The 16,382-nt window shown below is 35.3% G+C and overlaps 1 pseudogene; it reads left to right on the forward strand.

Annotated features, from left to right (window-relative positions):
• The first annotated feature begins 7,527 nt into the window (after positions 1-7,527).
• Positions 7,528-15,864, forward strand: LOC132362440 (alpha/beta hydrolase domain-containing protein 17A-like; annotated as a pseudogene).
• Positions 15,865-16,382: the final 518 nt, after the last annotated feature.

Genomic DNA, 16,382 nt, shown 5'->3' on the forward strand with positions numbered 1-16,382 from the left:
CCTTGTTTGAACATTGGTGTGGAGTGAGAGCTGCTAGTAAGTAGAATAGGGCACCTCATAAGTAGAAATATAGGACCTTCTAAGTTTTCAGCTATAGGCTGACTTCAAGGTTATCCAGCAATTCGAGTTTAGCACCCAAAAGGAGAGAAAAGGGCTGACTATATCCTCGTGGGACATAAATATGTTTGTGCAAGTGTGAATATATTGGATTGACAAAAAGTACCTTCAGTTTTTAAGTAAAAATAAGACACATTTCTCATTTTCACCAAGAACTTTATTGAACAACGTGTTCACCCTTTTGTTCCACTACCTTCTGACATTTTTCAGGCAACTTCATAATTCCATCTTCCCAAAATTTTTAATCTTTTTGAGCAAAGAACTGTTCCAGGTGCCTTTTACAGTCTTACAGGGAAATGAATTTTTTTCCATTAAGAGAATTTTGTAAAGACCAAAATAATGGAAATCTGAAGGTGCAATGTCTGGTGAATACGGCGGATGAATCAGAACTTCTCAGCCAAGCTATAACGGTTTTTGCCTGGTCATCAAAGAAACATGCGGTCTTGCATTATCCTGATGGAAGATTATACATTTTCTCTTGACTAATTCTGGACGCTTTTCGTTGAGTGCCGCTTTCAGTTGGTCTAATTGGGAGCAGTACTTATTGGAATTAACAGTTTGGTTTTCTGGAAGGAGTTCCTAATTGAGGACTCCCTTCCAATCCCACCATATACATAACATCACCTTCTTTGGATGAAGACCGGCCTTTGGTGTGGTTGGTGGTGGTTCATTTCGCTTGCCCCACGATCTCTTCTGTTCCACATTATTGTACAGTATCTACTTTTCATTGCCCATCAAAATTTGTTTTAAAAACGGAACGTTTTCATTACGTTTAAGTAGAGAATCACATTTGGAAATATGGTCAAGAAGGTTTTCTTCCATTTAACTTACGTGGAACCCAAACATCAAAGCGATGAACATAACCAAGCTTGTGCAAATGATTTTCAGCACTTGATTTGGATATTTTGAGTATGTTGGCTACCTCCCACGTGGTATAACGTTGATTGTTCTCAATTAATATCTCAATTTGATCGCTATCAACATCAAGTGGTCTACCCAACCATGGAGCAGCGTCCAGTGAGAAATCTCCACACAAGACTTTGCAAAACACTTTTGACATGTTTGATCAGTCACAGCACCTTCTCCATACACTGCACAAATCATTTTTTGCCTTTCAGTTGCGTTTTTACCTTTCTTGAAATAATAAAGCAAAATATGCCGAAAATGTTGTTTTTCTTCCATCTTTGATATTAAAATGGATACACAAAAATTCACCAATTTTGATGTCATTTTTAAAATGCATACTGATATGGCATCTGTCACATATAATCTAACAAAATTGTTTCAAATGAAGTTAAAGACAACAAAGTGCTACTAGAGCCATCTTACAGAAAAAAACAAATGAACCTCTTGGCCAACCCAATACTTAAAACTACAGAATAAGACTTTTAACTTTTGATCATGGAACAATAGAAATAATTAATCATATATGTGCCCACAAATTAAATCACAGTTAAGTAAAAGTAGTAGTGATCAATGAAAACCAGATGAACAATAAAACCAAAAGTAAACCTATTTTGCTACACATTTGTTACGGGCTTTTTAAAAACTTCTTGGACCCAGAAGTACATCAAACTTTAATTGTAAAACAGATAATTTAGCTGTTAGCAACAACAAAAATTTCACAATACCTAAAATGTTCAAATCTGTGTTCAGAGGACAAAAAGATACTTTCCTGATTAAATGAGACATTAAAAAGAAATGATCTATGAAATTAAAACAAGAACAGATATGATGACAGTAAACAATATTTCAAATAAACCAGGGATGAATAAAGATGAAAGTTGAAATCTATTCATTAGAAAAAAAACTTAAAAAAAAAACCCATTAGAATTTATTTAAAAAAACCTAAAATCTGGTTCTTTTAAAACAAGGATGATTAGCTATTTATAAAGATGAATGACAATAATTAATATGTTCTAAGGAAATGAAGAAATATATTGAAGTGGTAAAGTAATTTGAACAGTGATTACTCTGAGGGAAAATATTTAATATTTTAGTTTATGCATTGTGGAAGTTGGAAATAGGATTGTTCAAAAACCTTTGTATTGTCTTAGGCACTGAGTTTTACACAGAAAAATAATAAATATACCCTCTTTTCTGCAATCTTTCATACTGCTAATTTCATGCAGCTTAATTTTTTAAAGTATACATAATAATTTAAAAGTTTTGTAAAAATTAATATTTTATTATGAATTGAAAAAACAGGTAACTTAAAAATATTTGTGATTATAAAAATTAGTCTGGTTTTATTGCTACTGATGATTATGTTTTTGAATAAAACAAAGATAATTAATTTCAAAAATTTTCTGTGCACTGATAGAATCTAAACTTGAATGTTTAGGTATTATACTCTTATTCTTTATCATCTGAATTACACCTAGGTAATTATATACCATTTTATAATAATTTATTGCATTGCATGAATGTAAGTATTGATTTATTTCAGGAATAAAAAAATTTAAAAATCTGTTATTACTTCTATTATAGATTGTCTTCAACCATATATTTGTTAATTGATACAAATATCAATTTTCATAAATATATCATAGAGTCAAGTACTTTCTTAGAGATATAGTGCTTTTGATAAAGTTAAAAAATTTCTCAGCACAGATAAAACACCCTTGAATGATATGGTTTTTTTGTACCTATAATGGAATTTGCCCTTTCTTGCACTATTTTGTCTTTTTTAATTTTTCACCATTCCAAATGTGTCTTGTTATTTCCTATATGTAGCCATATGCACACATACATTTGGCCTGAAATCGTCATTTGGTACATTCTTTGTTGAGCCCAATCCAGTCATTCTTTGCAGGAGGGATCCCAAACACACAGCCTTTACTTGGCCTGTCAGATGTATTTTGTTGACTTACCCTTTGGTTTCAAATAGTTTTAATTAGCTATCATCTTATATCTTTTATGATTCATCATATACACATTCATATATCAAATTTGTCTTGAAAAACTCAATTATCTGGTAAAATAGGGCTCTAATACCCTTATTACACCAGTACCTGAGGCTGAGAAGGGCTCCATTATGCTTTAGACCTTAATTCCCAGCACTCTGCCTTAAGTATCACTGGTCATACATCCATGTTCATTCACAGTCTGGCCTCTGCAAGAATCTCTGAGTTTGTGACAAGACAGATTTAGGTGTTTAATGTCACTTCCTCAATGAAGTTTTGCATGATCTTCTTGGCTGGAGACTCTAGGAGAGTTTTCTGATGGGATTGCATGCCACTAATTGTGTGATGAGTCACAAAGAAAACTGGAATATTTCATCGGCATTAGGATATCGGAAAGAGCGTATGAAAGAGTATTTGAAACTTTCATGTTGATGTTGTCATTTACTTTTCAAAGCATATGTCTAAGTGAGGCATTCCATATTACTTCTTAGCATGAGGGAGTCAAGGAAGAGTGCAGACAGCAAGGGAGAGACAGGACCTGGGGCACATGCCCAAGGGTCTGTGGGTGGTGTGCTTTTGAGGTCCCAGGCTAAGACCAATTGGTCAATTCAAACCAAAATAGAGGAGTTTTGGTAAGCCCCATGGGGCTCGTATCTAAGGCATGCATCAGGAGAAGGCATTGGGAGATAGTGGATATGGTTGGCGGTTGGGGAAGTCACGTCACGAACTTAGATTTGCTTATGCCTCTCCCGGCTGCTTTCCAGGGCATGTGCTCGTAAGAGGAGCTAGTGTCAGTTTAAGGTCACTGCAGGCCACTTGGCCAAAAAAATAGGTGCCATGGATGGGATACACAAAAAATGGAGATACAGGGATTGTTGGAAACAATAGATTTTTGTCTATATTTCCTGGTTCTTACTTGTGGTGCCAGTGAATAATTTCATAGTAATAATATTACCTTAACTCTTAGAACCTAACTAAATTTCTGGAACATTAGAAATGCAGTCAGCCCTCCCTATCATTGAGTTTCCCATCCATGGATTCAATCAACTGCAGGATGCAAGGACCAACTACAATAGGCCATTTTACATAAGGGACTTGAGCATCAGAGGATTTTGGTATCTGAGTGGGCTCCTGGAACCAATACCCCCTTTACCAAGGAACGGATGTAGATAAAATTAATAAGGTAAGAGGTACAACAAATCATAAGAGAATACTATGAAAACTTATATGCCAACCTAGAAGAAATGGACAAATTTCTAGAAACATACAACCTGCCAAGACTAAATCAAGAAAAAATAGGCAATTTGAACACACCAATCACTAGCAGTAAAATTGAATTTGTAATAAAAAAAAAAACTCCCAGGAAACAAAAGTCCAGGACTAGATGACTTCAGAGGAGAATTCTACCAAACATATAAAAAAGAACTTACACCTGTTCTTTTCAAATTATTCCAAAAAGTTGAAGAACATGGAGCACTCCCAAATTTATTCTGAGGCCATTACCTTGATATCAAAAGCAGAAAAAAAAAACACTAAGAAAAAGAAAATTACAAGACAATATTTTAATGAATATAGATGCAAAATCGTCAACAAAATATTAGCAAACAGAATCCAACAATATATAAAAAGAATCAACTTATGTGAATACAGGAAAGTTACAAGGACTTAGCTGCAAAAGATTGCTTCTGAGTTAGCATACTATCAGATAAAACACTGAAATCATCATTAAGTTTCAATAATAATATTTGTATAGGACAATTGTGAGGAATTAACAACAAAATGCATATGGAAAAGCTTTGAAAAAATGTAAAGTTTTGAACTAACAGTAGAGGCTATGACCACACTCCTTATTCCATTCAGAAACTACTCATCTATCCCAATGTTTGCAAATGTGGAGCAGGATCAGATATTCTCACTGATATTTTCAATTCCATTGACTATTTCTGGCGCTAATATATGTATATATATATATATATATATATATACTTTTTTTGTTGTAGTATCTGAATTCCCAAACTATTGTGTTCATCAGGCTCAGGTTCAAATTTAGAAGATGTATGAAAATATTTTAAAAAATAGGAACTAAACTTAGGTTAACACAGAAAGCATTTATTGTTGCCAGTGGTAACTAACTTTAGGAAATGGAGAATTCTGAGAAAATGCAAAATAAAAATAAAATAAAGAGAAAAATAGAATATATTTGTTGGCTAGTAGCAGTAATCATGAAATATGATGAATACCAAATTCTACTTGAAAGGATATAATGTGGGAAACATAAAGAGGAGGAGCCTTGTGGAAATAGAAGTAGATGCATAACTCTATGTTTCTAAGATAAAGGGAGAAGCAAGGTAAGGTGGTCATTTTTTTAAGGATGGGAAGAAAATTGTAGGGTCTCTAAGAAATAATTTATCAGTTTACAACTCTACATAAGATTTGTCTGATCTTTTGATCTTAGTTGAATAATGAAGTAAATGTTGGGTGAAGAAATAAAATCATGACATTTAAATTCACTATCAAGTCTTAAAAATAAATTAAAACATTTTAAAGTTTTGTAAAGAAAACAAGCAATTCCTTATTCTACAAATGATAACTTGATAAGTAAGCAGTGTTTTTTAAATTAATTAATTAATTTATTTATTTTTGGCTGCTTTGGGTCTTCGTTGCTGCACGCGGGCTTTCTCTAGTTGCGGCGAGCAGTGGCTACTCTTCATTGCGGTGCACGGGCTTCTCATTGCGGTGGCTTCTCTTGTTGTGGAGCACGGGCTCTAGGCGCACAGGCTTCAGTAGCTGTGGCTCGTGGACTTAGTAGTTGTGGCTCGCGGGCTCTAGAGCGCAGGCTCAGTAGTTGTGGCGCACGGGCTTAGTTGCTCCGCGGCATGTGGGATCTTCCCGGACCAGGGCTCAAACCCGTGTCCCCTGCATTGGCAGGCAGATTCTTAACCACTGTGCCACCAGGGAAGTCCCCTCATTGTTTTTAATAAAAGAAAATGGTTGAGAATTTTAATATATAATAATTAATCCAGACCATAAATGAATGATACAATACACTCAAATTTTTAATATTAAGATCAATAAGTAAAACCTCATTTTATAACCTTGGCTAACAATCTCAACAGAAGTAAGACGTGAATAAAATATAATTATTTTATGAAATTTTGTTTTACTTCTTGTTTTCGGTAGTTATTTGTTCTTCAGGACAAATAAATAGTTTTATTTCCAAAGAATAGGTTTAAAAGGACTTGTGGCTTTTTTCACATTTTATTTGGCTTGAAGTGAACTGACACAGCTAGATTATCAGGCATATTCAACTGTATAGCTTTTCAATAGAGTATAGAGTACAGAGCTCAATAGGAACAGACACGTTAATGATTTCTTGTTAAACAAATGTCACTCTCCTTGCTGTGACATTTTGTTCATTCTTTAAGTAATACCTGTAGCAACAGAGAGGGGTAATTATCCCTCTATTAATTTGAATTAGTTTCATGCTCAAAGAGACATCTAAAATCCTGTGTTAGTATGTCTTTTTTTTCTAGGGTACGCAATAAAATTAACTACTCTTTTGGAAATGCAAGTAATATTTAGACTACACAAGAGTACTTTTTCTGTTTCTTATAAATGTAAAAGAATTAAACTATATTTATACATATATGTAAATTATTCAGTGTATTACTTGAAGTAATTAAAAATGTCCCTGCCCTCAAGAAAGTGTGTGAAAGTTAATTAATTATTAGAGGATTGAGAGGGTACATTTTAAATGAAAATTGTTCTTATATATTCACATATATGATGTATAGTTTATATTTACATGATATACTCAATTCCTGTGCCTATGTGTTGATAACAAATGAGAAGTGTGCACATAGGTAGTATAAACAGGTTTGGCTGGAATGGATATTTGAATCAAACGCCTATGGCTCATGAAAACCATGCTTCAACACACTTCTCTTGGCTCTTAAAAGAGTTAGATAATGATTAAATTTCCCACATAAACTTCAAACAATGCTATACAACATGGTTTTCAAAATTTAGTTTCAGATGACATTTGATGAGTGGTACTTGTCAGTCTCTCCTGGTTACAAGTAAAATACCAAGGGGGGTGTGCGTCAAACATATAACAAAAGCTCACCACCTGAAAACTAAGTGCAATAGTTGATAGCTTACAATTTCAGAGGGAATTCCCCATAACAGTAAATCCTGTAAAAGTAAAAAAGTGCATTAATGAAGAAGTGATACACAGCTTAAATGAGTGGACAGGCTATAGGTTGAAGAGTGATAAAGTTACTTTGAATTTTGGAAAACATAGTCTCCACAGATAACAGGAGGTGAGCCAGAGAAAAGGATAGGCGTAGCATCAGTGCCTGGTGGAATTTAGACTTTTTCAACATTTCCGACTCTTCTGATTGTCAGAGAACTATGTCATGGGAGGAAGAGGAGAACGAAGGGAATTCAGTCCAGTAGAGCATTAGGAGTTGTGCAGCCGTGTGTCTAAGAAGAGAAGCAATCAATGCCCTGTGCTCAGAGAATAGCTCCAGCAACAAGCTGTGTACCTCTGGGTCTCAGGAGGTTGGCGCCCGCCATCAACAGCCTGTTGGTGACCGAACTCTGCTGCCTCTTCTGCTGCCCGCCCTGCCCTGGCCGCATCGCCACCAAGCTCGCCTTCCTGCCTCCAGGGCCCACCTACTCGCTGATGCCTGAGCCCGAGTCCGGGCCCAGTGGGCCAGGGCCAGTTCCCCCTCGGGAACCTGCGGGCCTCGGCCGGCACCCCCCGGGGCGCTGGAAACTCCACCTGCTGGAGCGCGCCGACTTCTGGTACAGCCAGCGCAAGCTGGACACCATCGAGGTCTTGGCGACCAAGAGCAGCCGGGGCAACCGCGTCTCCTGCATGTATGTGCGCTGTGTGCCCAGCGCCGGGTACACGGCTCTCTCCTCGCAGGGCAACGCGGTGGACCTGGGCCAGATGAGCAATTTCTACATCGGCCTGGGCACGCGCATCAACTGCAACATCTCCAACTACTCCGGCTGCAGCGTGAGCTTGGGCAAGCCCTCGGAGAAGAACCTCTACACCGACAGCGGCCTGGCAGGCCCTGCGCATCAAGTACAGCATCAGCCCGGACAGCGCCGTCCTGTACGGGCAGAGCATCATCAGCACGGTGGCCACCGTGGACCTGGCCTCGTGCTACCAGCGCGCCATGGTGGTGCTGCCCTTCCCGCTCACCCCGGGCATGCACATCGCCTTCCCCGACACCAAGAATACCTACTGCTGTGACGCGTTCCCCAACACCTAGAAGGTGTCCCAAGATGCTCTGTGTCTTTATTCCTGTCCTGCTCCTAGGTTCTTCACAACCTTTTTGTTTCTGTTTTTTTGTTTAGATTCCATATATATGTGTTAGCATAAGGTATTTGATTTTCTCTTTCTGACTTACTTCACTGTGTATGACAGTCTCTAGGTCCATCCACCTCACTACAAATCACTCAATTTCATTTCTTTTTATGGCTGAGTAATATTCCACTGTATATATGTGCCACATCTTCTTTATACATTCATCTGTCGGTGGACATTTAGGTTGCTTCCATGTCCTGGCTATTGTAAATAGTGCTACAATGAACACTGTGGTACATGTCTCTTTTTGAATTATGGTGATCTCAGGGTATATGCCCAGGAGTGGGATTGCTGGGTCATATGATAGTTCTAGTTTTAGTTTTTTAAGGAACCTCCATACTGTTCTCCATAGTGACTATAACAATTTACATTCCCACCAACAGTGCCAGAGGGTTCCCTTTTCTCCACACCCTCTCCAGCATTTACTGTTTCTAGATTTTTTGATGATGGCCATTTTGACTGGTGTGAGGTGATACCTCATTGTGGTTTTGATTTGCATTTCTCTAATGATTAGTGATGTTGAGCATCCTTTCAAGTGTTTGTTGGCCATCGTATATCTCCTTTGGAGAAATGTCTATTTAGGTCTTCTGCCCATTTTTGGATTGGATTGTTTGTTTTTTTGATATTGAGCTGCATGAGCTAAACAATTATCCTTTGAGAAGCCCACAAAGGAAGAAGTGTCCTCAGGAGAGAAGCATGTTTCTATTAGAGAAAGAACATAAAAGAGATGCCCAGAGAAAATACTATGGAGACCATTCTGAAAGGACATATAGTGGAAACAGTTCAGGAATTTGAGACTCAATATTTGTTTTCTCTTTTCCCTTCTAGCATTCATTTTGAAATAAAAACATCACAAATGGAAAGCTGATATACACAAGAAGGAACACATGTTTAGATTACTCATCTTCCATGTGCAATGAAAAGTACTTATTAACTAGTGTTGGGGCATGCTGACACTCATGGTGGTTGATATGATTAGAAAGGAAAAAAACCATAGAGATGTAAAATTTCTCTAATGAAAAAGTTTATCTGAATCGGGGGTTAAAATCAGATAGTCATCTCAATATAAATGAATAATCTTTATAGCAGGGTTTATCTATATACATTTTGATAGGAGTATAAAGCTCCCAATACATCAGAAATTTAGTGTTTGAAGTTGATTAATTAGCAATTTAAATTTTAAAGTAAATTAAAACCCTGTAATTGAAAACTATACATTTTTAACTTAAAAAGACAAAGTAATGTTCATCATGAAGCAGTCTGACGAGTTCAAGTCCAGAGGACTGTGGGGATTCATTTCATGTAATGGATATTTTATAGACAGTTTTATTTTCTTTCAATGGCTTTATGGGAGATATTTCATTTTTCATTTCCCTTCATGTCAGTTAGAAAATCATTAAATGAATATGTAATGATTCCTGATTAATATTTTAAGGCTCTAAATATTTTAACAATTCTGACAAAGCTATAAAACAACTTCTAATTATGTTAACATATAAAGTAAGGCGGAAAGGTGATAGAGCAAGGAAAACAATATTCAATAAATTTCAGGCCTATACGTTTAAATTACAATCATAAATTACTTAAATAATATCACATTATACGCTGAAAAATAACAATCAGCGGTACAATATTACCAAAGAATCACTGTGAGATAAATGTTAGCCTATGTTTCTATTAACATTATAGAAACATCCAGTGGTCTTCTTGATATAGTAACAAATCCTGATGTTACTTCGGCTTACATATTGTTTGATACACAGAAATAATTTTCTGTATATTTATCGTTAAATGAAATATCTGTGAAATGTGTAATAAACAGTAACTGAAATAACTATTTTGATTTAAACACATCTTGATTAATTAGCATTTACTAATAATTATTAATCTTATGTATTATAAAATACCATTTAAGCTTTGCATATTTGAGCTGTTAGGTAAAGTATAATGACATAAAAAATGTAACCAAGAATCAGTGTAGCCTAATGGTTAAGATCACATACATTGTGCAATCTGTCAATGTCCAAATGCTATTTCTATGAATTCCAACCTTAAAACAGGGGCAAGTTAAAGCTTCTTGTGCCATAGTTTCCTATCTATAATATGGTAATAAGAGTACTTACCTGATAAAACTGTTGGGAGGATGAAATGATTAATACAAAACATAAATAAATTCTCAGCTCACATAAACGTTCACTACTTTTGTTGCAGAGGGCCTGTTACCTCTGGGCTTTGGGCCCGATGAGATGGACAGAGCAGCAGAGGCGGGTGGAGGTGGGTGAGGCAATAATTAGTAATATCTGAGTTCTCCCAGTGCATGACGTAAGCTGGAGGGTGAGATAAGATCAATTCAATCTTGATCCTCTATTTCTAAATCCATTTGTACCCAGAACTGTGGTCACAAAGTCTGATTACAATTTCTGGATAGCAGCTTGTAATTTTAGCACAAGATTCATGTTGTGGTTTCTATAAGAAAATGAAACAGTTAAAACATGCTAATCATGCATTAACAAAATGCTCTCATTTTTGGTAGAGAATGTTAAAAAGATTATTCAGCAAACTTTTATTAATTAAAAGAAATATTATTAGTAGTAGGATTCTTAATTTATTTTACAGCGTCTATATGTCAACTACATTATAAATAAAGTATGAATATGTGTTTATTTTAGTTTAGCATGATAATTTAAGCTCCGCTATGTAAATGTTTTCCTCAGAGGAACAAATATACTAAAATGTGAATTATGGACAGTTAAAACAGATGATACATGCTTTTTATTCCTTATTAGTTTGATATATTTCCAGTAAATTACTGTATTGAAATAAATTTCAAAATATTATTAGTAATTATGCATAAATATGAAGACTATATTCTGAAAATAAATTTATTATTTTATAGTTAGTTCTTATATTTATTCTTGCTTTATCACTTTATAAAGGTAAAAAAAAAAAAACAACAAAAAAGGGAATAAAATATTCTTTCTAAGTGTTAAGAGCAAATAAAAACAGATTTTTCATTTAGAGATACAATTTTCAGAATTAATTTCAATACTACTAAATCAGTGGCATCCAGTGTGCAGTATATTGCAAACCACATATTTTATTTAGAATCTTCTAATATCCACTCTAAAAAAACATAAAATGAAACCAATTACGTTAATTTTGGTAATGTAGTATGTTAAACGTAGTATATCCAAAAATTATCCCTTCAACATGTAACTTATGTTAAAATTATTCATCTAAGATCTGTAGGGTAACAACTGAAGTGTCCTAAGACGCTGTGTAGTAAGTAGTGGAAATGTAATGAAAACAAAAAGTATGAGTGCTAGTCTAGTGCCCTTACTAGTATATAATCAAACTACTATTACAGTAATAATCCACTTTCCGTTTTCCTTGACTGCTTCCAGTATAGTCATTTCGTCTCCTTAATGTGGCTTTAAACTGCCTTGCGACAGTTACCTACCTAACACCTACCACAGTGCTTAAACCTGGTAGCCACTCAAAGCCAGTTGTTCTCTGCACTTCCATAAGATACAGTGTATTTGGAAAAACGAACATGCATAATAAATACATGGATGATTTAAACTTGATTGTATGTTTATCTAATTTTAAAGAGCAAATATTTATTGGGCTATGAACAGTTATTACTAAGTTATTGTGCTTGGTAATCTGATAAATATACAAATGAATAAAACATAGTTTTAGCCCTCGAGGAATTTGTAATCTACTGATAAAGACTCAGTTGTTATATAATAGGGAACAAGAAAATTTAGCGCTTAGGCTAATAATATTTCCTAAAAATACAAGATTAGAGAGAACTAGCTTAATGCGGATCATGTGAAAGTAGTGTTGTCAGATTTAACAAATAACAACACAACATAAATGCCTAGTTAAATTTGAAATTTCAGGTAAACAACAAATATTTTAAGTACCAGAATGTTCCATGGGCTGTAACATGGACAAGAACTTATTTTTATGACTTCACACTTTATTCAAAATAAAAAAAGTGATTTATAAGTAATTTTTATAGTTCTTGAAAAAGGTAGATGAATATAATTTATTTCAAATCACTTCTCATTGACTAGTCTCTTGCTCAAGCTAATTTTGGATTTTGTGTATGTGTGTGTGTGTGTGTGTTCTTTTAATTACAATTCAGATTTCTATAATAACAAAGATTTGACATTCATCAAAATTACATAGATTATTTTACAAATGATATGTGAATTCCTAGAAATTATTTTTTGTGAAATTGTTAAGATGTTGAATATTCATTACATTTTAATAAATTTAATATATATTTCAAAATTAACCTTAAATAAATTCAGTAAAATTAATAAATAAATTTCAAATTTAACCTTGAATTCTATCTTAAAAAATCTAAGTTAATTTCTTCTGAAAATACAGCAAATTTTGTTCTGTCAGATAGCTTTGAAAAATAAATAAATAAATAGTTAAGGAGAATAATGTAACAAATCTACTGCAAGCGTTTCAACGTACTTTTATTTTTAAATAGAGATTCCCAGAAAAATAAATTGTCTGAAAAAACATTTAACTTATGGAAAGCAGTTATATCACCTTTGGTGATAGCTGTAAACCAAAATTTAGGAAATCGAAAAATATATATAAAAAATCTCGGGGGGACTTCCCTGGTGGTCCAGTGGTTAAGACTCCATGCTCCCAATGCAGGGGGCCTGGGTTTGATCCCTGGTCAGGGAACTAGATCCTACATGCCACAACTAAAAGCCTGCATGCTGCAACTAAGACCTGGTGCAGCCAAAATAAATAAATAAATTTTTTAAAAAAAAGAGAAAATCTCGGTTCCTTTCTTGAATGTGCATTTCTTAGGTTGTTTCTCTTGAGTATATTATCCGTATGGCAGGCAGTTGACACTACTCTAATGAGTTCAAGGGTAGTGTAATTCTTTCTTTAAAAGATGATTGTGAGAAGTATCATTTTAGAAAGTTAAACAGAGAAAGGTAGCTGCATATACCTATTCTGTCATGAACTATTAAAGTGAGCCAATCACCATAGAATTTGATCAATTTTAAGTATCTGGTATCCATGTGATGCACATTGTTCCTTCTAAAATGTAAAACTGATATCACTCAATGCATCGATTAGTCTCAAGATGAAATTAAAACACGTTGTCATATTATTCATCAAATATCAACACACCCTGATCTCTTCTTGATAGCTATCAATCACTTAACACCATATTCATAAACAATGAACTCTCTACAGTGTCTTGAATGTACCTATAAAGATGCTTCTAACTATACCTGGAATGTCCTTTCACCTTTTCTCCATATTTGTGCCTAACTCTTATTAAATCTTCAGAACATTACCCAGAGGGTGCTTTCATGCATCCGTCTACCCAGCCACTCATTCAGCAACTATTAAGAGCAATCTATGTGAAAAGGTCTAGGGGCTGAATTGGTTGATACAATAAGGTAAAGCCCTTGATTTCACAAACCTTCTTTGCTAGTGAAGACAGATGACAAACAAAGATTAAATATGTTGTGTTACCTATGAAGGAAAAAGAAAAGATGAGGAATTAGGAATACAACAGGAGGCATTTCAGATAACACAGTCAGGGCTGGTTTCTCTGATGAGATGAGTTTGTGCAGCAAACTGAATAATGTCTGAACAGATAACTGGATTTTTAGGTGAGAGCATCAAAGCAGAAAGAGGAGCCAGTACTAAGACCCTGAGAAGGATCAGCATAGGTAAAGACTAGGAAAGGAGTCAAAGTGATGAGGGAGAAAGAGCAGGAGAGGAGATGGGAGATCACATCAAATGGCCATGGTTAAACCTTCCCCATCTTCACCCCAGCCTTACCCAACTGCTGGTGCCTTCACAGAACCCTGCAACATGCCAACCTCAGGTGTTACACACCAAGTAGCGAATGACTTTTCTTTTGGTCCCAGGAGATGGTGTTCTGCAGATCCTGCACTTGCCTTCTACTATACTCTCAGCTCTGAACTACCATTTTGTATTTCAGCCCTTGCCACACTGGCCACACCCTTCGTTTTTCGAACACTTATTAGTAACCACAGTTTTCTGCAAGGCACCATTGTGTGTCATGTGGAGAAGCAAGAGTGTTGCAGTTTTTTTTTCTTAATGATATTTATAATTAGTATTTTCTTCAATTAAATATTATGTAAAGAAAGTTTTGCTTAGTTTCGTGTAGGTGATGCACAAAAACTGCCATGGGAGTTGAAAAAAGGGAGATTATTCCCTTCAACTGACTTTCAAGGTAGTTGCAGGGAGAAGTGGCAGCTCCCTGGAGTGGACCCAGGGAGTCTTGGGGGGATAGAAATGGCCTTTCTAAACTCTGAGGTTTGGGTGTACAGTTATTGCAGAGGAATGACCAAGTACCCTGAGTAGACTGTGAAATTCTGAAGTCTGTAATGTATCTTATACTTTGTCCCCCCAACTGTGAACTGACAATATCTCACCCAAAATATTCATTTGTATTGCTTCCGCTTTTGTCCAGCTCTCAGCCCTACAATTAATTCACTTGGTGGCAGTCAAAGTGATATGTAAAATATACCTCATTACCTCACCTGTCCCCTGTGATTAAGATCTTCTCTTGGTTCCTCTTTACCCTCTAATAAAGTCTACAATTCTTAGACTGGCTTTCAAACCTTCCATGGCCCAGCCCAGGCCTATCAACTGGTCTCTAGTTTACATTAATTTTTTTTTTCACCTATCGTGCTTCAACCAAACTGGCTTTTTTTGTTTCCATAAACTGACCAAGCTTTGGGGAAACTTATGGCCCATCTACTAATCATTTCTTTTTCTTTTCCCAAGAATGTTCTTTCCCTTAAAATTTTCAAGCCAAATAATTTTTGTCCTTCATATTTCCACTTGATGGTGTTCTTCTTTACAACAATAAAAATTAATCACCTAGTCACTTCTATCCTACACCCTCTTTTAATCCTCTACATAAAGATTTTAACAGTTTGATGTGTTTTCTTGTTGTTTTTGTTCACATCTTGTAATAAAAGCTGTATGAGAGCAAGAAATGTTGGTATTGATCATCACTCTTTTTTCTTTTGTTGGAACAACGTCTATTGTATAGTAAGCATTCAATGTATATGTAGGATAAATGAATCAGTGTTAAAAACGTGAATGAGTCGCATGGCACATGGTAGTTAAAAGGCGAGAGACAGATGAGCATTGGTATAAAGTTGAAAATTTATAAAATCCTCACATGGAATGAGTAAAATTGAACATAAATGACTGGAATATGGGGAAGTAAGGAAGGATAAGTTAGTGTGGGTTTATAGAGGATTGTGACTAACAGATTCATTTTTGGTTATGATGAATGTGAAAACATGTTTCTTTTGGTCCTTCTCTCTCTTAGTGCTGATTAGAAGCAGTTTGCTAAACCCTGTGAGCTGGGAAGTGAAAGAAGATACTTGTGAAGTAAGAGCTTTGGCTGATACTCCAGAGCAGTGATTCTGGCATTACTCTTTGGCTGATGGGGATAGATACTTCGAATGTGGCAATATCTTCACATACCTCTATTGAAAATTTAAGAGGCCAGATCAACAGGGGACTTAGGAAAATGAGGAAAACTATTCTTCCTTATGTTAAATTAATGTCCACAAGTTCCTTGTTATGCTACGTTTTAAAATCCATTGCACACTTCTAATTATAGAGTAATATTTTCCAGCTTGCGCAATGTTCACCTACTAGTATCTATTATATTTGAAGTTTGGTTCTTCTGAGGGCGGGCGAAAAAGTGGTAAAGTTATTAAGCCTGGTTCTGGTAAGCCACAAACTTCTAAATCTGAAGCCTGTCTTTTTTTTTTTTTTTTTTTTTCCTTTAATTTCGACATCAGTTTTATACAAAAGGGATTTATATGCATGTTCGAATAATTTGTTAGATTTGAAATGTTCATGAACTTTCACAAGTGACCTAAGTTTGAACTTTTATTTGTAGTTAAGCCTTGCTAGAAGAAAGGCAGATCTCC

Source organism: Balaenoptera ricei, chromosome 3 (assembly GCF_028023285.1).
Source record: "Balaenoptera ricei isolate mBalRic1 chromosome 3, mBalRic1.hap2, whole genome shotgun sequence".
NCBI classification, from domain to species: Eukaryota; Metazoa; Chordata; class Mammalia; order Artiodactyla; family Balaenopteridae; genus Balaenoptera; species Balaenoptera ricei.